Source organism: Macaca fascicularis, chromosome 12 (genome assembly GCF_037993035.2).
Source record: "Macaca fascicularis isolate 582-1 chromosome 12, T2T-MFA8v1.1".
Taxonomy (NCBI): Eukaryota; Metazoa; Chordata; class Mammalia; order Primates; family Cercopithecidae; genus Macaca; species Macaca fascicularis.
Window position 1 is genome coordinate 61051902 of NC_088386.1, and position 25333 is coordinate 61077234.

A 25333-nucleotide genomic window follows, 5' to 3' on the forward strand; every position below is an offset into this window, starting at 1 on the left:
CTTTTCAGCGCAGAATTTGTAGTATAGTAAGCCATTGTGTGCAATTTTTTGTTGTTGTTGCTAGTCATGCTTTTCTGTTTATAAGTCAAGAATGGAAGGAGCAAAATTATCCTCAGTATTTGTAATGACTTCCTAAGTATTATTGCTTGCTGGTGTGTGAAAAAAAATCCCTCTTGATTGGCTAGATTTTCTATTTTTTCCATATTAACTACAATTAAATTGCTGGGCATCATCTGGTAAAATTAGTATTGTATAAGAAAGTGCAATTGTGAAAACAAATCCTAGAATTATTAAAGAAGAGCAAAGGTAAGACCTTCAAAATATTAATATTAAGCATTTTCAAAATTGGGGCATAGTTCTCAGAAATGTAATTGAAGATTTCATAAAAATGTTCTATGGTTAAATAAATTTAGGGAAATCTGGATGATATTTAAATAATATCCATTCCTGTTAAGTCTTTTCTATGCTAACGTACACTAAGACTTTTAATGAAGGGTATGTAATATTAAGAAGTTGTAGGCCAGGCGCAGTGGTTCATGCCTGTAATCTCAGCACTTTGGGAGGCTGAGGCAGGCAGATCACATGAGGGTTAGAAGTTCGAGATCAGCCTGACCAACATGGTGAAATCTCGTCTCTACTAAAAATACAAATATTTGTATACATTAGCCAGGTGTGGTGGCAGGCACCTGTAATCCCAGTTACTCAGGAGGCTGAGAAAGGAGAATCGCTTGAACCCGGGAGGCGGAGGTTACAATCAGCCAAGATCATGCCACTGTACTCCAGCCTGGGCAACAGAGCCAGACTCCATCTCCAAAAAAAAAAAAAAAAAAAATTAGACCGGTAGGCCAAGCATGGTGGCTCACACCTCTAATCCCAGCACTTTGGGAGGCAAAGGCAGGTGGATCACTGAGGCCAAGAATTTGACACCAGTCTGGCCAATGTGGTGAAACCCGGTTGCTGCAAAAGATACAAAATTTAGTCAGGCATGGTGGTGAGTGCCTTTAGTCCCAGCAACCTGGGAGGCCAAGGCAGGAGAATTGCTTGAACTTGCGAGTTGGAGGTTGCAGTGAGCCGAGGTCACCTCTTGGCACTCCAGCCTGGGTGACAGAGTGAGATCCTGTAAAAAAAAAAAAAAAAAAAAAAAAAAAAAAAAAAAAAAAAAGAAAAGAAAGAAAAAGAAGAAGGAAGAAAGAAAGAAAAGTTAAAAAAAAAAAAGGACACTGTTAGACCTACTTCATCATAGACCCCTTCCCAACACAAAAGTCTCCTACTAAAGTCTTGCAGATTTTATTTTGTATATGCTTGCTTCACTAAGCATTTTTAAGACAGATGATGTGTATCTACTGCGTTATTAAAGAGCCTCTAACTCAAAGGCTGAAACGTGGTCTACATTTTATAACTTCCAAACTGTAAAAATAGCTCCAATGTTCCTAATACAAAAACAATTCCAAAATTATTCAATTACATATGTGTTCATTCTTTATCAGAGTAATGTATTCAGTTTTTTAAAATTTTTGCTTTTTTTTCTCTCCCCCATGTTGTGCTCTTAAACTTCAAAAAAGCAGCACGTGTACATATGTTTAAAAATATTTGCTGTCCCAAGAAGTTTTACTTCCGAAAGCGTGATTCCATTTTGTTTAAACTTCTTCTCTACGAGGAAAATCTGGAAACTACTCCTTTTCTCTCACCCCTTGTCTTCTGTTTACCTTACTTTTCTTCTTCAAAAGTACGTGGTTATTTGTTGAACATTTCTTGAATCTTTAAATAAGATCCCATTCTTCAGTTGCTCACAAGAAATTTATTAAGAAATTGAGTGGGAAATCTATGCCAAGTTTTATATAGAAGGGGTGTAGCATGACTATAAAGAGCACAGTCTGTGGAGTCAGGCAAGGTAAGTTTTTTAATTCCAGCTCAGTTACTTAATTGCCTTTGTCAATGTACGTAAGTTACTTCTATCCTAAGCTTCATGTTGCTTCATGATAAAAAGGGAAGCATAGTGCTTAATTCAGAATCATTCTAAGGGCAAACAAGATAACATGTTCACAGAATTTAGTTTCTAGCACCAAGTAAAAACTCAGGAACATTATTATCATCTGTTTATCCAAAAGTGAAGCTATTTATTAACTAAAAATAAATAGAACATTATGGACAATATGAAAAATATCCCAAAGAATTCTCATTAAACCCTCTGAAGGCACCTAGCTATAAAGAGTATTCATAACCTACTTTTTCTGCAAAGGCAATTGAAAAATGCCAAAAATCACAAACGAAGTATGTCCTTTTTATAGCTATTATGAATGTTTATAAACAATATTTATGTATATTTTGCCAGGAAAAGGAAAATTAAGTAACGTAGGCACACACATACACACACAGAAACACATTAAGAATAAAAAGAAAGTATGTGGGAGAAAAAATGTAATTCTAAGTATTCAAAAACAAAACAAAACAATATCAAGCAGTAAGATATGGAAAGTCATGAAAGTCTGTGATGATAAAATTATGATTTCAAGTCCCCAAATGCCTGGATTTGAACTCTGGCTCTAAAACCACCTGTGTGACCTTGGCCTCATCACCTAACCCCCATATGCTTCAGTTTTTAATCTCTAAATGGTATTATTAATAATAATGCCTATCTTATATGGCTATGAAGATTAAATGAGTTGATATATATTATACTAATTTTCTATTAACATGTAACAAATTCCCACAAACTTAACAACTTAAAACCATTTATTTATCAGCTTATATTACTGTAGGTTACAAGCCCTGCACAGGCACTTTGGGAGGCCAAGGCGGGAGGTTTGCTTGAGCTCAGGAGTTCAACATAGTGAGATCCCATCTCTACTAAAAATCAAAACAATTAGTGAAGCGTGGTGTTACATGCCTGTAGGCCTAGCTACTTGGAGGCTGAGGCAGGAGGATCACTACTTGAACCCATGAGGTTGAAGCTGCACTGAGTCGTGGTCGGGCCACTGCGACTGCACTCCAGCCTGGGTGACAGAGTGAGACCGGTCTCAAAAAAAAAAAAAAAAAAAAAAAAGAGTCCTGCATGATATGGGTAGGTTATTTGTTCAGGGCCTCACAAGGCTACAATAAAGGTGTCACTTGGCTGAACTCGTATCTGGTCACTTTGGGGGAAAATCTACTTCCAACCTTATTCTGAGTTTTGGCAGAATTCTGCTCCTTGGGCTGATAGAAATGAGGTTTCTCTTTCCTGCTTGCTGTCAGCTGGCTGAAGGCTGCTCTCAACTCCTGGAAGCTGCACACATGTGCTGTCATGTGACTCTTTCCTATTTCATGTCAGCCACAGAGAATCCCTCTCTCACTGAATCCCTCTCATCCATAGTATCTGACCTCTAGACCTTGATTCCAAGGGCTCATGTGATTAAGTCAAGCCCACCTGCATCATCTCTCTATCTGGTTTGGGTCTTTAATTCATATGCAAAATCCTTTTTGCTATGTAACATAAACATAGCAACATAAACATAACACAATCGCAGGAGTGGTATCTCACAGTATTCACATGTCTAGGGTTATACAGGCACAGGGTGTATATATTACATGGTAGGGAATCTTAAGGGCCACTTTAGAATCCTACCTAGTACATATATGAAGTGCTAGAACAGTACTTGGCACATAGTGAGCACTATATGTGTGTTAACTATAATTATTATCTTGAGTAGCTGACAAGTTCATAAACAGTTTTAAAAAATAGCAATGCCACAGTATTGGCAAGAGTGAAGTAATATCCCAATGCACCCTTAAAGAAATGTAAATTGGCAGAACCTTACTGGAAGAACCAAATTGGCAATGTGTATGAAAGACTCAATGTTTCCACTTCTAGGAATTCATCCTTAAAGGTATAATAAGAGATAGATATATACATGTATATAAAATGTTGGCTAGGTGCAGTGGCTTGCACCTGTAATCCCCACACTTTGAGAGGCTGAGGCAGGAAGATCGCTTGAGCCCAAGAATTCAAAACCAGCCTGGACAACATAGCGAGATCCTCTGTCTATAAAAATAAGAAAAAAATTTAAATAAAAAAGGAAATGCTAATTATACTGTGATTTATAATAACAAATACTGAAAAATAAACCAAACATGTCCCTTTAGGGGTTTGGTTAAATATCATGGCCTAATTATTCAATGAAATACAATGCATTAGACCCAAAACCAAAAATCAAATAAAACAAAAGCACATGGATTTGGAAAATATTGAATAAGAAGGTTATATGCTCATGTTATTAGTGGAGAAACTACAGGTGTAAAATTGCACGTACGGACTTAATCAATGCACACTTCTTCCTGTAGTGTGAGTAGACTCTTGGCACGATACAGTCACTTGACAAGAAAGGAAATATACCCTGACAAACCCCCTGAGATTACTGTAGTTCAAACCAGACTGCTGGTGACTGCTTAGGGAGCACCAGCATCTTTCCTGGAGTGTGAGGTGGGCTTTGACAAGACAGGATCACTTAACAAGGGAGGCAACATGCTCTGACACCAACTGATCATGCCTACCCACCAAATCAGCCAGGTCATCCTCAACAGGAAGACTTTGCACCATCTTTCCTAGTGCTCTGTGCTGCCTCTATTCATTCCTACCTCAAAGTGGAAATGGTGTGGTGTGAGCCCTCAGTCCTGATTTATAGTTCTCCTTTACGCTAAACTGGCTAGATCACACACCCAGACAAGATTTTAGAGTATGATTTTTGTTTTTAGCTCTACTACAAGGCATCCTGGAATACAAAATATGTACCAGTGGGGTGGGGAGTAAGGAAATTAGAACACCTACAATGCACATTCTGGCATTATGAAATAGCTACGTGGAGGCCATTATCCTAAGCAAACTAACATAAGAACAGAAAACCAAATACCGCGTGTTCTCATAAGTGGGAGCTAAATACTGAATGCATATGGACACAGAGATGGGAACAGTAGACACTGGGGAGGGCTTGAGGTGACAGAGTGCGGGAAAGTGGACTGGAAGGCTACCTAATGGGTACTATGCTCATTACCTCGGTGATGGGACCATGCGTACACCAAGCACCCGTGACACACAATTTACACATGTAACAAACCTGCACATGTACTCCCTGAACCTAAAATAAAAATAGAAGAATAAAATAAAATAAAATAAAATAGCTACTATTAGCCCCATTTTACAGGTAAGAAAACTTAGACTAAGAGAAATTAAATAACTTGCTCAAGATATCCTATTCAGGAAATGTTGAAACTGGGTTTTGAAGCAACTGGTGTTTCACCATGCCAGGGATTTCTGGTGGTTTCTGAGACTCTGCATATATTTTTAAAAATCTCCCCAGGAAATTTAATGATTTGCCCAGTGTAAGTATTATTGTTGTACTACACAGTAGTGCTTCCCTATATACATGAGGCAAATTAGTAGTAACAGTACAGATTCCTTTCTTTTTTTCTGCGAAGACTTTTTTCCAGCTCTAGCCTCTCAGATCTCAAATTTACGAGATGTGCTTTTTTTTTTTTTCTTTTATTTTTTTGAGATGGAGCCTTGCTCTGTTGCCCAGGCTGGAGTGCAGTGGAATGATCTTGACTCACTGCAACCTCCACTTCCTGGGTCCATACGATTCTTGTGCTTCAGCCTCCCGAGTAACTGGGACTACAGGCATGCCCCACTACACTGGGCCAATTTTTTTATTTTTTGTAGAGACCAGGTTTCACCATGTTGGCCAGGCTGGTCTCAAATTCGTGACCTCAGATGATCTGCCTGCCTTGGCTCCCAAAATGCTAGGATTACAGATGTGAGCCACCATGCTCCCTTACTTATGTCCCCAAAGCTCCACCCGGTTATACCACCACCTTGGGGGTTAAAATTTCAACATATGAATTTTATGGGACTCAACGATTCAGATCATAGCATTCTATTGAATAAATATAGCTATTGTGACAATCCTTATCTTAGGAATACTAGTAAGAAAATTGTATTTTATATACATCTTAAAATGAATTATTGTATATAGAATCAGTAGTAATGCAACAATTCCCATTAGAGCTATTTTATTTTATTTTTGAGACAGAGTCCCACTGTCACCCAGGCTATCTTGGCTCACTGCAGCCTCTGCCTTCCAGGTTCAAGCAAATTTTCTTATGCCTCAGCCTCCCAAGTAGCTGGTATTACAAGCATGCACCACCACATTCGGCTAATTTTTGTATTTTTAGTAGAGATGGGGTTGACCAGGCTGGTCTCAAACTCCTGGCCTCAAGTGATGCATCTGCCTCAGCCTCCCAAAGTCCTGGGATTACAGGAGATCTATTTTAAAAACCTAATAAGGTATCATCTTTTTGGACCAACTCAGGGCTTGTGAGGGGACCTTGGAGTAGAATTGAGGAACTTCTGACCTCTAACATACACAACAAATACCATTTTTCAGTGCTAGAAAATATAAATCAAGTCATCTGTACTTCCCTCTGTTTGCTAACAGTTTTTTCCAGCCATTTACTGTCAGAAAGAGCATTCTGTATTATAGGGTGTTTTTAAAATATTGTTTATGGTCACTTTTGCTTGACTATGTGGATAGGACAAACTCAATAAAGAATGTTCATAATAACTGTCTTTTCCCGTAGTTTTCCTCCCTTCCCACCTATTACTGCAGACATCTGAATGGGAGTAGCATCCTATTCTCTCTCACAATTTAGCTTTCCCTGTGTGATCTTGCTTCTATTGCCATGGAATCATTACAACATCGCAATTTTGGTAGTACAACCAGAGTGTACTACAGAATTAGATTGGTGAAAACAAACTAGAATAAAACAATTCCTTTCTCTCTCACTCAGTCTCTCTCTCGCTTGCTCTCGCTCTTTCTCTCTCTCTTTCTGAGTCTCCTAAGCTTTGTTTAAAATTACTATATTGTCATTTTGAGTGTTTTAATTCAAAATGTGATTATTCTATGTCTTAATCAGTTCTGGTTACCATGACAAAATATCACAGACTAGGAGAGTTATAAACAACAGAAATTTATTTCTCACAGTTCTGGAGGATGGAAGTCCAAGATCAAGGTGCTTATAGATACTGTGTCTATCAGAAACTAAGGTGGAAAATATTTTTTTCCACCTTATTTTTGTGTTTACTTAGATATATAAGTGTGCAATTCAATCTTTCTCTAATGACTTTGTGCAGGTATCTTCAGAGCTTCCAGGGCATAGAAGTATAAATGTGACCAAATATATCACATTGACAGAAATTATTTACATTGATTTTATATTAGATAAAGAAATCAATTAAACACCTATATAGTGCAACAATTTCCAAATAGTTTCCTATAACTGATAAACATAAGGTACGACAACATTTAAAAAAATCAACAATAGCTTTCAGTCCTTCAGAACTTTCCTGCAATATTTCTAAAACTGTCAAACATCACTGCAAGACGAGCGTCTGTCTAACCAAATAAAGGTTATGTTAGGTCTACAAGTGAGTTTTTAAGGTGCAGGCTGCTTGGCTTTCAAGCAGGGTCAACCCAGATCCAGAGTCCTGTAGTCCCTATTGTAGCAGGTAGTGGTGATTTGACTTTCAAAAATATTGAATAAATAACTTTAGGGTGAATGGTAGATAAAATAGTTATTAATTCCGTGCCTCCATCTTCCCATCAATAAATACATCCTTGAGAATGATCACCATCCACATATTGCCTTTACTCTATTGAATTAAAAGAAATATTTCTTTAGAGTGATAAAAGAAAGCTTACATTTGTGTTGTTATTTTGCCACAGTAGCACCACAAGTGGTACATAGTATCTGGATGATTCTTATTTTAAATCTAGTAGGTAAGGTGCCTCCACCATCATCAAATAATTAACAAAGCTAGAAACCAGAGATGGTCCTAGGTAAAATTAAGTAACTAAATTCTTTTAGGAAACACTTTGACCTTCCCCCCACTTTAACTTCTTTCTAAATTCTTATTCCCCAACTCCCACCCCAAAGGAACTAGTGACCTCTTCAGCCCGGTGACTTGTCAGGTTTTCTGATTGTAACTGCTTATTGGAGCCACTAAATCCTCCCTACTAGGCTTTTCCTTTTTCCCATCAAAGCTACCTTCTTTATTATAGACCCTCTGTTTTCTGATGAAATAACAAGCTGATGAGTTGTCCCTTTAAAATGAAAGCCAGATCCTGGCACTATACTACTTAAACCCTATAGTTTTAAGTACCTGTAGTGGTTTTCATCTCACTTAGAGAAATAGCCAAAGTCCTTGAAGGCTCTACACAGTCAAGCCCTGAAGACCTGTCTGATCTTATCACCCACTGTGTCTCTCTTGGGCTTTGGCACACCCTACTCCTTTGTCCTAGACTGCTTTTCCCTAAGAAGTCCAAATTGTTGGTTCCCTTACCTCCTCCATGTTATTACCTCTTGGTGAAGTGACATTAGTTCACTGATCAACTAAAAATGAAATGTTCTTGCTCAGTCAACCCTATAGTCACCATATCACTTAATGGCTTATTTTTCTCAATAGTATTTATCTCCATGTGATGTTTATATATTTATTTTTTCTTCTTATTATTCGTCTACTACTTTCCCTAATAACACCCAGTAATAAGCACCATTAGAGTAAAAAAAAAAAAAAAAAGAAAACAAAACTTAATGTTGTTGATGTTGCTTCTTTGTCACTCCCCAGCATCTAAAATAGTCATTGGAACATAATAAAAGCTCAGTAGATGTTTACTGAATAATGAATGGCCCGTAAACAAATGACAGACAAATAGATCTCTTTTCTATAGAATAGCATAAATGACCAAAGGATGATACTCAACCAAAGGATCAAAGGATGATACTCAAATTCCCTAAAAAAAAAAAAAAAAAAAAAAAAAGGAGTCATTAGTGTTCAGCATAGAGGCCGACAGAATATGAGGATATGATAAGGTAGAGGTAAGTCTGTCAGAAGCCAAAGCCATCTATAAGCTGGGGATATGAGGAAGCAGAAAATAAAGAAATGGAAGAAGTCAGTCAACAGAAAGACATGGAATAAATATGCCCCAGGGAATTTTACCTACCAAAATCAAGGGTGAGCATGGTGTCCACGAGTCGCACAAGGAGGGTGGTCAGTCTCTAGTTTGCTACTTTCTTAAAAAAATAAAAAAAGTCCCTTCAGTTAGACTTGATTCTTACTACCAGAAAGGTATAGATAGGACCACCATGCTGATATTTGATGGCTTAAGATGTCACCTCTCCTTGATATCATATATTGTGCAGGTGTCTTTTGTAAACAAGTTTGTTCCCCAAACTGATGCATCTCTAGTCAAGAGCATTTCAGATAGTGTGTTAAGCTGATGGGGAAGAGATGTTTTGATTCCCTAGTCTGTTAACCCTTCCAAGTTATCTATCCAAACCAATCTTGGGCTATCTTGTAGAGCCAGTTCAAGTTGGGATTTAATTTACAAGCAGTCTAAATATTGCTCCTTTGACTTTGTAAACAAAATTAGTAAGAGAAAGAAAAATGTAGAATCTAAATATGAATGGGGCATTGGCCAGAGTTAGAGGAGATTAAATAAGAAAAGCATAGAGCAAAATGACCTGGACCCAAGTAACAGCTTCAGCCTTTGGCCTGAGCATGCTTTCTCTGGCTCTCCACAGGTCACACTTCTTGCTACCTATTGTCTCCTTGAATAAGAGGTCGTTTACTATTGTACTTATGCTATCATTTTCATTCAGGCGAAGTATTTCTTGGTATCTTTGTTGCAAATAACTGGACAAAAGAGAAGACTAAGATGAGTATGATTCTATTACATATGACCCAACTTACTTATTGAGGTTACCTACCAGTGTAGGAATCTTTGTTTGCAACCCATGATCACCTTCACTGCTTCTCTATATAGCTATGAAGAAATTGCTACTCTCAAGTTTAGTGATTCATCTAAATTGACGTAAATAAATTTTAAGAAATGTATCAGGCTGCATATGACTGGCTTTCACTGATCATGTTAATCTGGAGAGTGAAAAGATTTAAATTAATATTTTATTCAAAAAATATTTAAGGACTCTGGTTTGCCATGTATAAAATCTATTCAGCCAAACTCCTTGACATAGTACTCAAGTATTCCCTGTAGCTCTGCTAAATTGACTGGAGACATGATAAGGCATCTAAATTCTGCAGGTATCGCCATTCCTAGCAACCAATTTGATTTTTGATGGACAAAGAGCCCCAGGAAAGTAGATGCCTTTATACCTGAGAAAAAAGAAATCCCAAGCAAGAGAGACGTACCCTAATCAGTATGCTCTGGATATGACAGCATGCAAGTGAGTGATCTATTTTGTTCTGAACTCTGGCTCTGTCAATGACAATACACGATTTACTAGAACAAATCAAATAAGTGTATTTGACTCCCATTTTGACATTTCAAAACAGTAAGCCATATCTCCTTATGCAGCAAATATATTCATATTTTTAATTTTTACTTTTTCTTATAAGACACTGTTGTCAGGACGAGAATAAAAATGATGACTTAGGGTAGAATTGTTTTCAATGCTTTCTAACATTATGAGAAGAATAATTTCTGCATGGATATGATAATGTGGTATGTGTGGTTCAAAAATGTACAGCCCCCCCAAATGACTTTGAGACTTTGACTATCCAATCAGCAGCTCCATTGCTCCTGTCCCCGTTACAGGTACATGTGACAGCGCTGCAGCTATGAGTGGAACTTTAAAGGGGAAGTTTGAAGAAGTCGACGGCTCCTCACCCTGCTCTTCAGTGCAGGAATCAGATGATGAAGTTTTCAGCTGTGACAGTGCTGAGAGTGTTGATAGTGTCAATCGTTCACTTTTAATGATTTTACCAGTGAGTATCTAAAGCTCTATTTCAGTTGTGCTCTAAATTGTGTTGCATGGGCCATTCTTGGGGGCTTTAGCTTAATTCACTGGCCTGTATCTGCTCTTAAGTACTTCATCACACCAAAGTATTTGTAAAACATGATATAATTTTGGTTAATTAAACTTCAGCAGTGTACTTCTACTCATTTCTATGGAGTGAGTATATAGGAGGCAGAAATGAGTCCAATCAGAGGTAAGCAGACGGCAACTGAAAATAATTTAATGAATGTGTTCAGCTTGCCGAAATAAATCTATCTTTTGAAATCTAATCAGTTAAGCCATTTTGAACTTCTATAGATTGGTCAGTGAGTTGCAGAATATTTACAGTGCTGAGTTTAATGCATTAATCACAAGTAATATAATACAATGTAATATATTGTATTAATGTAATGTATTAATGTATTAATTAAAGTAATTAATACATGTAATTACTTCCTAGATGAGAAAATGATGTTTGTTTTTATAAAGATTGCTTATGTGAAATCAAGGCCTTGAAAACCTTGAGATCCTATAGTTATTTGGACATAGGTAAAACTCAGACTCAAGGCTAGGTTCATGCTCTTGAGTAAGGGCAGCTTTCTTCATGTATATACTTCTCCCAAGCAGTTCATGTGAGTAATACCATCTAACTTAGTATGATGTGTTCTAACTTAAAATTCTACCCATTTTCAAATTACAGTCTTGGTAACAGACGCACATACGAAGGTTGTGAAATAAGTGATCCTTTTCCAACAGCTCTGTGCTCATTCAACCTCAATTATTAAGGGAAAAGAATCTCAAAATTATATTTTAGAAGTTAGCATGCACAGCAAAACTAAATGAAGTGAAAGCCCCTTACCTTCACCCACCCCTCATGAGATGATAGGTGTAAACTTCCTTTTAACATTATAGGCCATGAGTAAAGGTAAAAATTATTCAGCATAAAAGAGTATCATTCAAGAGAGGCTGTTTTCACAATAATTTTTTTCTAGCATTATTTTTCTGGGGTATTTGTATTTGGGGAGTTTAAACTCACCAAAACAGCCTTAATGGGTGTAGCAAGCCAACATGGCACAAATGGCACATGTATACCTATGTAACAAACCTGCACGTTGTGCACATGTACCTCAGAAGTTAAAGCATAATTTAAAAAAAATTACACTGAAGTTCATCCAATGTAGTTCTGTGACCTGAGATCCTATTTTAATCCTCTTCTCTCTCCCCCAGGATTCAAAATTTTATTTGGTATTCATAATTCTCCATCATTGTTAGAATCATTTTGAATAAAAACGTTTGTCTCTTGACTGCAGTAGAACTTGTTTTATTTGGAACTTTTAGAAAGTGTAAAAATCTAAAGAGGAGATAAAAACACTTGGGAGAAGGGAGAATACAGGTGCTGTTCTGAGGATATGATTCTTCAGTTACGTGGAAAAGTTATGGCCAGAGAGTAGAATTTCAGAGGATAAGTTCTGCTTGGGATTTATCTAAAGCCTTTTCACACCTCCCTCCAAGTGACTGTAACCTTGTGGATGGCATTGACATTGCCTTTCCCACTGAGCCATTACCTATGATGCTTAGAAGAGTACTGAGCACTAGATGATGCTTGCAGTTTTTTTATTGAGTGAATGAATTATTTTCTGACACATCTTAAAAGCTGGAGAAAATGAGTCCACTGGATATTCTTACCCTTAGATGAGCAATAGTACATATTTACATTCAAGACCCTTAGGAGCACTCTATTCATATCCTTTCTGTGTACTTGGGAGAACTCTTCTTTTTCCAGTCCTAGAGCACTGCAGGAGCTACCTACTATTTCTCAATCTTTTTCTTTTCCTTTAGCCACTCCTAAAATCAGTTTAAACCCTATATCTTTGAGATGCTTCCTCATCTAGCAGTGCAGTGCAGTGTTTTCCACACCCCTGTGATTTTTTTTTTTTAATTGCCAGCATACTTACAACATCCTAGGTGTCTATGACTTTCCTAAAGTTACAAATTGGCTCTCTCCCGGAAAAATCAATTGCAGGACTTCTCTATGCAGACACTTATTGATTTCTATAGCTTGTGAGTTCACAAAGTACCTATAATGTACATTTAAACACCATCAGGCCTTACAATTATGGCTCAAGATGCTTTCCAGATGAAAGTGATGTTCTGGTGGTTTAGGGAGGTTTGAAAAATTATAGGTCAGGCAGTTGTTCTGAGCACCTGAACAGTTCCCTGGAAGGTTAACAGTATAGTGGAGAGTGGTTTTATTTTTTAATAACTATTTTGATGTGTGGTTATAACTGCTCCACTTCACCACCATTACTCTAGTCTAGAAAGGAGAAAACACATAGATACCCACTGTGGTCAGAGGAGAATACTTAGGCTATTAAAGAAGGCAACTGCAACGTTTGATAAGTTTTTTTTTTTCTCCCTGTAGTGCTGTTCATGTACTTTTCTTTGTGAATTTTCAGGGGTTTTAAGGGAAGCATTTGTCAATACTCCTCTGGAAGCGAATGGTGATATGCATCATTGAACAACTTGTAATTGAATGTGTAATCAGAACCATGACTTCAGATAAACAGTGAGGAGGAAGGGTAAAGAATAAATGGCAATATGACCTACAGAGAACTATCTATCACTATGGGTTACTCTTAGCCTGATCGTAAATACAAAACTTTAATAATTATTTTATAAAGTTGGGCAAATTGAAGAAGAAAACCCATGTTAGTGTTTTTAAGAGGATCTAGTGCTCTGTATATAACTGAGAAAAAAACTAACAATGAAAAGTCAAACCTCATTTTGAATTCAAAGACTATGAGAACTAGTAGGACCTTTGAGAGTGTCTAGGCTGACTCCCTTATTTTGCAGATGTGGAGACTAAGGTCCAGGGAGAGTAATTTGACAAGAATCAAAATGTGAGCTGGTGGCAGAAGACTTTAATGTAGATCCCTAGAGTCTGCCTCTCTACCAGACCACACAGCTCTCTGATGGTTCAGTTACAAGCCTGGCTACTAAGGAGAGGGACACAAATCATCAAGTGAAAGACGTAGCTGTATCTTTTATGCCAGCATCTCTTATATAGAATGAATCTATCTTTTGGTAAATGTAATTGGCTTCTCATTTCTTCTTGCCTTTTTGTGACTTTAGGACAGTGCTAGTGATGAGTTTATGAACAAACTCAATGAGCTAAATGAAATAGTGGGCAGAGAATTCAATTTGAGCATGAAAGAACATTTTGCTTCCCCTTTCTGTAAGTAAGTGACAGGGCAGATTGTTGAGACTTTCCTTGTATGTCATTGACATTGATGGAAATATCTTACGGCAAACATGTTGTTTTACATTTACATGAAGGAAATTGGTTTGTCTTGGTGACATAATACTGCTTGTGATGACGTGAAAATGTTACAATGAAAAGTAGGTTAGATGAAGTATGCAGTGTGAATCTTTAACAGCAGCAACAAATCAAGGGTTAATTCATTTACTTTAAAGGTAAAACCTTTGTATATTCCACTTTTGCCAGATGGATCAATGGATATCCTGGACTCCCTGAAAAAAAGATAGTATCTTTCTATCTTTTGAACTCCAGGACCTTGCATTACTTGTTCAATAATTCAAGAATGCAGAAACCCACTTACCCTGCATTTCAATTGGACTCACTTAGTCACAGCTTCTGACTGAATGGAGTAATTATATTCAACTTTACTGGCTAGGGACAGAGTTGGATTTTATATTTGCTTGTTTGTTTTAATTCCCAACAAACTTCATTTAAATTTGGCTTTAAGCTCAAAAGCACAATTGGACCAAATTTCAAATAAAATTTTATTTATCTGTAACAATGAATCTAGAAAAACAACAGCCACTGTGGTTTTAACTCCCATGAAAAGCTAAATATAAAGGTAGTCCTGGTGATGTTAATGGTACTATCGCTGACATCATTTGAAGGATATGGCTTTATTAGCATGAGATGCAAAATACATCATAGAAAACCTCCACATTTCCCACATCTATTATTTACTCAGGATGTTCATAGGTGGAACTGATATTGTAGCTACATTTCATGAAGAGCACAAGAATTAAAGTTGCTATTAAATATTAAAGATACCATCTTCACATTAGTGATCAAAACATTTTCATCTGACAGTGTAATTTATTTACAAATAAATCTTAGAGTGTTTGTATTTTATAAACCTCTTGTTAGAGAATCACATCCTTACTTTGGGGCCATCTAGGAGTGGTCACAGGCAATAAATAAATGATTGCCCAACTGCAAAATCTCATGGCTTGAAAAATGCATCCAAACAAATTTAGGTGATTAAAATTCTACTAACCATCTTCAAAGTACCATCATCTTCTAGCTTTGGTTTGAATACCAGAGATTGACTTGCTTTATACTTGGTGTTTATGATGGTGATGATGAAATCAGTGCCTGAAGCAAATGTCCTTGTGTTTCTCAAAAGGTTTTGAAATTCACTGTGCAGATCAGGCAGTCTGATGCTTTCTGACAGCTTGGGGGAAGAGTGTTTGTGTGCAAGTGAATGCAGGAAGGAATTAAATATGGTCCTGCTTAAAAAAAAAAAAGAGAGAGAGAGAGAGAGAGACAGTTGGTGCGATTTCTAAATGGGCTGCAATAATATTTAATCCTTCCACTCTGGGAAGTACATGTTTGTATATAAGAAGAAATCCTTCTTTTTTGTTTGAGGAATTTGTAAATAAGCTGGGAATATTTTAGGGCCACAGAATTATTGTACCATATGTTTTACATGTTCGGCTACAGTGATCTTGCAGGAACTGGAATAGTTAAAGTCTCAAAAATACTGAACCCCATTGAGAACTGGACTAAGGTCAAAAGCATAGTTTTTAAATGTAAGGAAGAAAGAGCAATCAGAATAAATATAACAAAACAAAAAATGTAACTTACTTTTCAACCAAAAATCAGCACATAAAAACTTGGAAAAACATCTTTTTAATGATATTTAATTTTCAGGTAGAAAAGTATTTGCAGTGAGTGAAAATTACAATGGACTCTCAGTTTGTTGCATTTGCCTTTATCTCACAAATATTATAATAAGGGAGTAGTAGTAAAGACTGAGTTATATAATTTACAGTTCTAGACATTTGAAAAAATTTTATGAAACTTGATTTATATAGTGAACTCTTAAGTCTCTTTACAATCCTTAATGTACAACTGCAACAGTCTTAGCATCACCAAAAAAAAAAAAAAGAAAAAGAAAAAGAAAGAAAACATCAAAAACTCAAACTCAATTAAAACAATTTTCAAAAGAAACCTGAAAACTGGTGAAGACTGCTAAATAGAGGGCTAAAAGTGCTAGATATTTCCATAGTGAGACCCATTCTGTGCTGGGTCCCATTAATTGTCTCATGTAGATATGCAAAATACATAAACTGTTACATATTTTTATGCCATTGGATTGTAATGTTGGTGGAAATATCATGTGAGATGGAAAATGCACATATTTTAATTACAAATTATATAAAGAATATATACATATGTATATATATGTGTGTGTGTGTATATATATATTGTATATATAATATAAATACACACACACACGTATATGTATTTTGAGACGGAGACTCACTCCGTCATTCAGGCTGGAGTGCAGTGACGCAATCTTGCAGTCTTGGCTCGCTTGCAACCTCCACCTCCCAGGCTCAAGCAATTCTCCTGCCTCAGCCTTCTGAGTAGCTGGGATTATAGGCAAGTGCCACCACACCCAGCTAATTTTTGTATTTTTAGTGTAGACGGGGTTTCACCATGTTAGCCAGGCTGGTCTTGAAGGCCTGACCTCAGGCAATCCTCCCACCTAGGCCTCCCAAAGTGCTAGGATTACAGGTGTGAGCCACCGTGCCTGGCCGTTATTTATATTTGATCTTGAAATTTGTTCTAATGCCTACAACTCCCACATTTTAAAAAATGTATGTACTTTAAATTTATCAGAGGCTAGGGTATTTAATTCCATCTTTGAGAACCTTGGTTTGGAAGAAATCATGGCAATTAATATTATATATAATTTTTCCAACATAGCCTGTCCTATTTTATGATTTCCTCCAAAGATGCTGTCCATTATCTTCTTGCTATGTCAGATCCGACTTTCTGCTGTTTGCTGTTTCTATGACAACCATCATTTTGGCTTGGAGAGATTAGTACATATTGCGGATATATATACATTTATAGATATATATTTCAAGAATTATTTACGTGCCAAAAGAATTGATGATTAGGCTTCCCATTATAGTGGTCATTAATCAGTTATAATGAAATGCTATGCTAAGATCATGGTTACATAAGACAGATGTCATACTTTTGGCTTGGATTTTTATGAATAGGCATAAAGCTAGAGAGGCTGCAAAAGGAAACCTAGGGAGTTAAGTTAACTAAGTAATTCATGAACATTAATAAGAAAAGTCATATGTTTTTTAAATGCCCTTCAATGTCTGATAAACAAATGTTTATTTGAAAAATTAAAGAATGGAGTACAAAAAGGATAAACACAGCCTACATTATTATTTCCAACAGAGTAGCTCTTCTGTAGTAGCTTTGAAGTGAGAGTATGGAAATGGTTGAAATTTATAATTACAATTATTTTAAGTTCCTTGATGGCAGGGCCTTTGTCCAATGTTTCCCTCACATTGCTTAATGGGAATAATCAGAATAGCGAGTGTTATTGAGCATTTTATCATTTGGCAGGCATTGTGCTCAATGCTTTAAACAAATTATCTCATTTAATTCTCCTTACTTTAGTTCCTAAATATGTTTATTTTTGATTGGTATGTTCATGACTTTTTACTAAAAAAGATTCAACTGATGAAATGTTTTCTTCATCTTAAGCATAACGTGAGTCAACTGAAATAGGCCAATTGTATAGCAACTATTAAGATTGTTAAATACAATTAGGGTCTGCTTCAACAGGTTCAGCTTTATTGAAAAATAAGTTTTCATATCAGATATTCATGAAGATTTCAATTTATGCATACAGTACTGCCAGTATGAACTAGGTAACTTGCCAAACTCCTCATATAGTTTCGTTAACCTTTACATTTATTACTAAATCAGAATTCAGCGTTCTCATTTATTGGTAAATTAGAACGTTGAAATATTTAGAGCTGATGTATTTAACAGTTCTTTGTTTCTTTAAAAAGCTGAAATGTAGGAAAAAGTTTTAGCTTTAAGGATGATTTTTGCAGTATTTTTTCTTATGGTGAAAAAGTATGCAGAACCTACATACTATGCAATTTGTTGAATAATCTTTGGAAAATCCACATAATTAAGTATGATATAATCAACAAAAACAGCTGAATAAATGTATCTATTGACATAAAATATATTCACATTTGTAAAGAGGTTTGCAAAATTCTATTAATTTCATCAAGTTTTATAAAATCTTAAATTCGTGTTATAATAAGATCCAGAAGGAAAAAGAAAAACACACATTTTCTATAGATGGTAATATTCAACAAGTAGTAGATTTCTGGGTGATTTAAAAAATCTATATATATTTTCACAATTTATTTGTATATACTTTATCCTAACTGGATCTATTTTGGTATTATAATAGTTTTCTAGAATTTTCCACCAATATGATTACTGCTGTTTATGACTTACCTGTAGATTAATCTTAGAGCAAATCTCTAAAGGTGGAAATCGTAGTTAAAAGGGTATTGTTTTTAATTGCCTTCCAGAAAACGTTACCAATTTATATGCCCACTTCTAATATGTGAGTGCGTATTTCCTCAACACCTTACCAAACACTTTACCGAAACTGGTTAGGTATTTTCTCTCTCTCTTATGTCTGTCTGAATCTCTCTCTCTTTCCGCCCACCCACCCTGGCTCTCTCTCTTTCTCTTCCTCTGTCTCTCTCTCTCTCTCTCTGTGTATGTATAAATACATTCATATATGCAAGCATTATAGAGCCCCCCACATACATACAGACTAATATGATTAGTGAAAACATATACCAATGCTTGCACTTGAATTTTTCTGAATATTAGGAAGCTAATTATTTATGTATTTAATCATTTGCCGTGTATGTGTGTGTGTGTGTGTATGTGTGTATGTGTGTGAATTTGCCTATCCAGGTTTTTTATTATGATGGTGATTTTCTTTTTCATTGTTCTATAATATTAAGGATTAGTTATTTGGTGAATGCATACACAATATCTTTCCTATTTTGTCACTTTTCTTCTAAATCTGTGTTTGCTAGTGAAACATATTTATACTGTCAAATATATTATGAATTTAGCATTAGGAGCTGTGTAGGCAAACTTCTACTGCCAAGATCAATTGTACACAAATAATTGCTCCTATGATTTTCATAAATTTCTATATGTATTTAAACCTTTAGTCCATTTGAAAATTTTATTGGCATATTGTGTGACATTGAGATAATTTTCCAGTTTTCCTAAAATGATATATTAAATAATATATTATTTGTTATTTATTTGTAATTCTATTCTTATGTTAAATTATCACATATAGTGTGATCAGTGTTTGTGGTTTTCTTTTTATTACATGCTCTGGTTATTTTAAAAACAGCATTAGTGTTTTATTATGGCTTTTTAGTAAATTTTATTATCTCAGATGAGAGTTCTCAATTTTTCATAACCCACCACTATTAACAGAAAACCAGTACACTACCGTACTCTTAACGTTTAATGTTATCTCACGTGATTATTATTTAAATTTTAGAAGAATATTTTTAAGCTACTAAGCAAACTTGTTACACTGTTGAAATTCCACTAAATATGTAGATTAATTTAGGCAACACATTAGATATCTTTTAGTATTTAACTATTATTTTATACACAGCAGAATTTTACATTTTTCTTTTTGCAATGCATATTCCCTGCTAAGTTTTTAACAATTGTTGTGTCTACTGTGAATGGGATTTTGTAATTATATGTTCTAAAAGGTTATTTTGGGTACTAGAAAGGGTATAGTGCTTTAAAAATGGAAGTGCCTCCACCATTTCACCTTTAATTTAGCCATAGGATATACTTTGTCCTAAATTAAGGAGATATTCTTCCATTAATGCTTTCTAATAAATAATGAATGTAAAGTTGTATCAGATTCCTAATAGTACATAGCCAGGTAATCCTATTTTGACCTATTAATATGATAAACTGAAAAATATCCTTCCTAATGTAAAACTATAATTGCCTTTGACTCTATTTCATTCTAAATTAATTTCTTTAATTTCACATGAGTATCTAATTAATGTGGCAATGTATGTGCATTAAGAGACCTTTAAAATGTTCAAGATTATCTTAAAATACATTTTTAAATGCATTTCAAATTCACATAAAAAAGAGATAATAAGATGAAAGTTATACAAGACAGCACTACCAATAACCCTCTTGCGTCTGATCCTTCATTTTAATGTTGAATGTTTTTGAAGCATCATATAATGTAATCCTCACAAAACAACATTTGAGGTGAGTAGGGATGGTAGTTCTAGCACAGTTTATTCTTATGGAACAGATAAGGAAACTGAGATGCAAAGGGGATAAGTAGCTTATCTAAGTCCACACAGTTTATAAATGCTTGTATTAAAAACTTAAAACCAGCTCAATCTCCCGTGCCGGCACTGTTAACCACTATGGTATGCTATGCTTTCTACAAGAAAATAAAAATATTTTCATCATTTCCATGCCATGTAACAAATAAAACTGTTTTTAAAATCTTTAATTTAAAAAATTCTGCATTAAATACAAGCGGTCCTTTAGTTCTTATCGAAAGTATTATTCATTAGAATAAAATGACAGTACCACTGGAAGTGATAGAGATTGAGATTCTGATCAAGTTTAACCACCTATGCTGATTACCATTAAAATTAGTTTTGTAAAATCCTGAAACTCTCATGTCTCTGCTTTTAGTACCTCACATGACTAAAGATATATAAATTCTTTATATATCTCAAGAGTTTATTAAAATTCAATTTATATGAGGGCTAACGGAGCACACCGCATGTCAAAGACTACACTGAAGACGTATTGCTGCGTATGAGCAGACTGAAAAGCATGTTTAGGTCCTAAGGAACTTATACTCTGCTTGAGAACTTCAGACTAATAGACATGACATTTTTTAGCATGCAACCATGCTAAAAAATATAATTGTCAACTAGTACGTTGTATGGATTGGAGAAAACTTAACTCTCATTTCCAGAAAACTTCAACCTGGAAAAAGTACATCATTAAATGGAAGCAAATTTTGTGGGATTGGAGTTATAAGTTCATTCTTCAGACAAAATGTTTATTGACAAGATCTGATTCTCAGTTTTAGGGAGTCAAAACGAACAAACAAGCAAGCAAAAACTACTAACCAACTTTGGGTTTCCAGTGATTTCTGTCCTATAAAGGAAAACCCATTTATTTATGTCTATTTTCCACTTAATTGGAGAGTAATAAAAGATAAAGGCATTGCTTGAAGTGGAAGAAGAAAAAACTCAAAACATTAGGTTTCAGGATGTAGATAGATAAAGAAGTTGACTGGGCCTCCTGTGCCTTTTTTTTTTTTTTTTTTTTGCAAATGGGTTAAACAATAAATTATTCGCTTAATTTTTAAAAAATCTTCAGTTATTGAGGTAGGATAAAATAGAACAACACTGCTCTGCTTAGCATCTCATGTTCTATAGCTGTAGATGAACTTCAGCTTCGTTTTTGTTTCTTTGTAGTGAATTTTTGTTTTGATAACCTTCATCTGGCATTAATCTGCATTCTTCTTGTCTGATTACCAGACATGAATCAAGGAATACAACTGTCTCCTCTATCTTAAAAGGCTGAAGGGAATTACTTTTCTAACTTCAGGAGGGTTTTTTATTTAAATTATTTATTCAAGATAAAAGAGAGAGAATTCATTCAGTATTGTGGCAACAAAGGCCTGTCAACATAACCACATTCATTTAATTTATCTTACTGGTAATACATAACCACAAGCATTCTTTAATTTCATTTATTTTGCTGGTAATACAAGGCATTTGTCCTAGTACTTCTTTAAAATAGTCAAAGTTAATGATTATGGTTATATTAGTCAAGACTTTTTATTGCAAATGATGAAAGCTCTATACTATCTAGCTTAGATAAAACAGAGATATCCTAGCTCATGTAATCGAGAGTCAGGAGTAGGTCACGTTAGGCCAAAGTGGATTGGGGGTTCAAATGATAACCTCAGTACCTATCCTGTCCACCATGACTTGGATCTCTCTTCACTCTGCGAAAGACTCATTTTCTCCTACTGTATATGGGATTGTTGGTTCCCCAGATGATCTATGGAAAATGTCTCTGGACTTATAGACATACACATTGCTCTCTTCTTGAAGACAAGAAGGCATCTCTTCCACGCCTAGCTCCAACAGTTTAGATCTCCAGGATTATTTTAATGTGTCAAGTATGTGTCCATTTGTGCTCAGATAGGATCTCTGGCAAATTGCACTTCCCAACTTCCATGCCTACTCCCTTCCAGATGGGTTCAGCAAATAAGATGCACTAGTGGGACAATGGAGGGCAGGGGGAAGGGATACACCAGAATATTCTCACCCACCCATCCATGCCTCAGGTGGTATATCCAGTGGCTTCCACATCTTCTCATGATTCAGGCCTTGTTGCAGTGGACCAACTTTTATATTCCTAGCCTCCATGCAACAACCTCCCCAGGGATTCAGCTCCCAGAAGGCAGCACCCATTCTTGATCTCTGGTGACTTACATCACCTCTTCCTTCATGCCTCCAGCCTGAGGGGTGGTGGCACCTAACCACTGTTGCTAATATCTGAGTTTCTTTTCCCTTTTTAAATTTGGGGTCTCAGCTCCCTCAAAACCATTGTAACTACTTCCTTGTATGAAATTTCTTCACACAGGAATCATTAGACCACCTGGCACGGACTCTGTTTTCTAAACTGGAGCCTGACTGGCACGGACTCTATTTTCTAAACTGGAGCCTGACTGACAACCCTAGCGTGGGCCTCATACCCTTCACTGAATCAAACACTGTCACCAGTGGATGAGGTCCTTTGATTGACTGGCTCATTCATTTCTCCATTGTAGTGCTAACAAGAAAGGAGATGTGGAATATGTTATAGAAAACATAGGAGGAAGAAAAATGTGTTGGGTCACCAATAACAATGGACCCCATATTAGTAATTCACTTTGATCCCATAGTTCATAAATGTGAAAAAAAACTCAACTAAATATTTTTTCAAAACAACACTGCAGCAGTGAAATTATTTGTAAGTGAATAGTGGAAATTACTCATAGCCAATTGCTAATTAAATTTATAAATATTCTATCACATTCTGTTTCGTTTTTTAATTTTCTGGTTAATAAAAAGAACTAATATATTGAGGATATGTTGTAAGTCCCATGACATAAAAATAAGTAAAATGTTTTACTTATTTTCACTATATAGTATAAAATCGGAGTTCATATGCCCATATGAGAAATGAAGAGACTGATGTTAAGTAATTTGTTTAAAGTCACAGAGGTTAGAAATTTCCAGAATATGGCAACCTCTGTTTTTTGGTACTCCAGAACCTAAGCATCTTTTATTACATCATCATGCCACTAATATTTCTCTCTTGAACAGCGTCGAATCTGCAGTTCTCTAATTATATTTTTTTAAAAATCTTCATTTAGGGCTCCTCTGTATTCACCCTATGGTAAAATCACTTTATCATAAAGGCATCTATTGTGATGTCTATTTACAAAGAGACTTCTGTAATAAAATTCCCTCATATGATATCCAGAATGGATATCATACATTTTTTCCCTTTATTTACACTTTATATTTGACATTGGCATTATGTGCTCCATGTTGTTACAAACAGACCAATTTGGGGTCAGACTAATTACATGATTATATACCCCTTCTGTCTGCCACAACATGCAATGCTTCTGGGGTGTAATGAAAGAACTTAAACATGTGTAAATGCTTATTAGGTGCTCAGCACTTTCTACAGGGGACTATTTGGGATACTCCTAACACCTTATTGTGGCAGAAAAGATACGGACATATTATTGCTAGAAAGGCTGTGGCTTTTTCCATGTTTTTTAAGAGAATGAAACTTGTCAGGGCAGCCCTAGCAACCATTCAAGAGCTTATTTGGGCATTCTTGTTCTCCGGGACAAAAATCTCATGGTTTCCATGCAGGAACATATCCATGAAAATACTTAAGGTAGGTGCCATAGACTGCTTGATTAACTAAAAGCTGAGCTAACAAATTCTGTAAATGTCTCCCTCTTTTATTCCTATCGGTGGATATCAGTTTTTCTTTTTTTAGGATCGATTTCTATTTTCTGCAGCTGAACATGAAAGCACACTGACTAACATAGTCTGCAGTTAAGCTGTGTTCTCAGGACCATCTGTAAGAATTTATGCATTTCCTGGGAATCTGATCAATTCTACCAGCAATTCTGTTTTCTTTGTAAGATTAAGTAACCCTGAAATTAATTTTATATTTAAAAGTTGATGTTTGTTTGAAAAAATTGTGAGCCCCATGTCCAAAAGCCATTTTGTATTTTAAAATTGACTTCCCTGAATAATTCTGTTTCATGCACACATACAAAGAATTTTATGTTAAAAGCATGGATATTATCATATTACAGACTTTGTTTAATATTTCTGTCTTTCTTTCTTCTTTTTTATTTTTTGGCTTGACTTCTCTATCTTCTTCCCCTATGTTCTTCATTCACATCTCTTGCCCCTGTGGGTAACTCTTGTTGACAACCTAGTTTATATTCTTTTATGTGTTTTTAAAATATTGAATAATCATAAACATTTACATATTCTAAGAGGAATTTTTAGTCAAAAAATGGACCATATTTTCTATGAGGGTTTTCTGTCAAAAAAAACACAGATCATAGCTATACATTTTTCTTCATCTTGGTTTTCTCATTGGACAGCACCTTATGGAAATTCCCCAAGTTATTTGTCATAGCTGTATTATAGTAACTTTTATTTGTTTAACAATTTCATAATATTACAAGGTATGGACATATAACAGTTTAGTCTGTCTTTCCCCTATGGGTGCTCATTTGTTTCAGGTTAGTTTTTATGCTACTATGAACAAGGCAGTAATATATGTTCTTTAAAAAGTATCCTTATAGACTTGTACTTTACTTTTTATGAGACAGACATTTATGGACTAACACTGACTTAATAGATACTGGCATATTGCTTTTTCCAAAAGGCAGTAAAATACATACTCCTATCAGCTTTGGGTAAGATTATACTTTTCCCCATAAATACCAAGTAATAGGTGTTTGTTTATCCATCCTAAGAGAGAAAGCTCCTCCCCTCATGATGTCTACATTAGTCATCAAGATGGATAATAAATAAATAGCTCTATAATGTCACAAATACGCTGTGAGGAAAAATAAAGTAGGGTTAAGGAATAGGAATGGGGATAGCTATTTTAAATAAAGATATTTGTAAAAGGCCTCTCCAAAGAGAATATTTTGGGGGCTCAGTGAAGTGAGAGAGTAGGCAATGCAATATCTGGGGTAGGAGGAGG

General features: G+C 35.5%; 1 protein-coding gene across 1 annotated transcript in view; it reads left to right on the forward strand.

Annotated features, from left to right (window-relative positions):
• CSRNP3 (cysteine and serine rich nuclear protein 3) overlaps positions 1 to 25333 on the forward strand; it is a 210754-nt gene that overhangs the window by 7138 nt on the left and 178283 nt on the right. The window contains exon 2 of the mRNA XM_005573356.5: positions 10644 to 10813. The gene's annotated coding sequence lies outside the window, so the exon portion shown is untranslated. The remainder of the gene's footprint in view (positions 1 to 10643; positions 10814 to 25333) is intronic.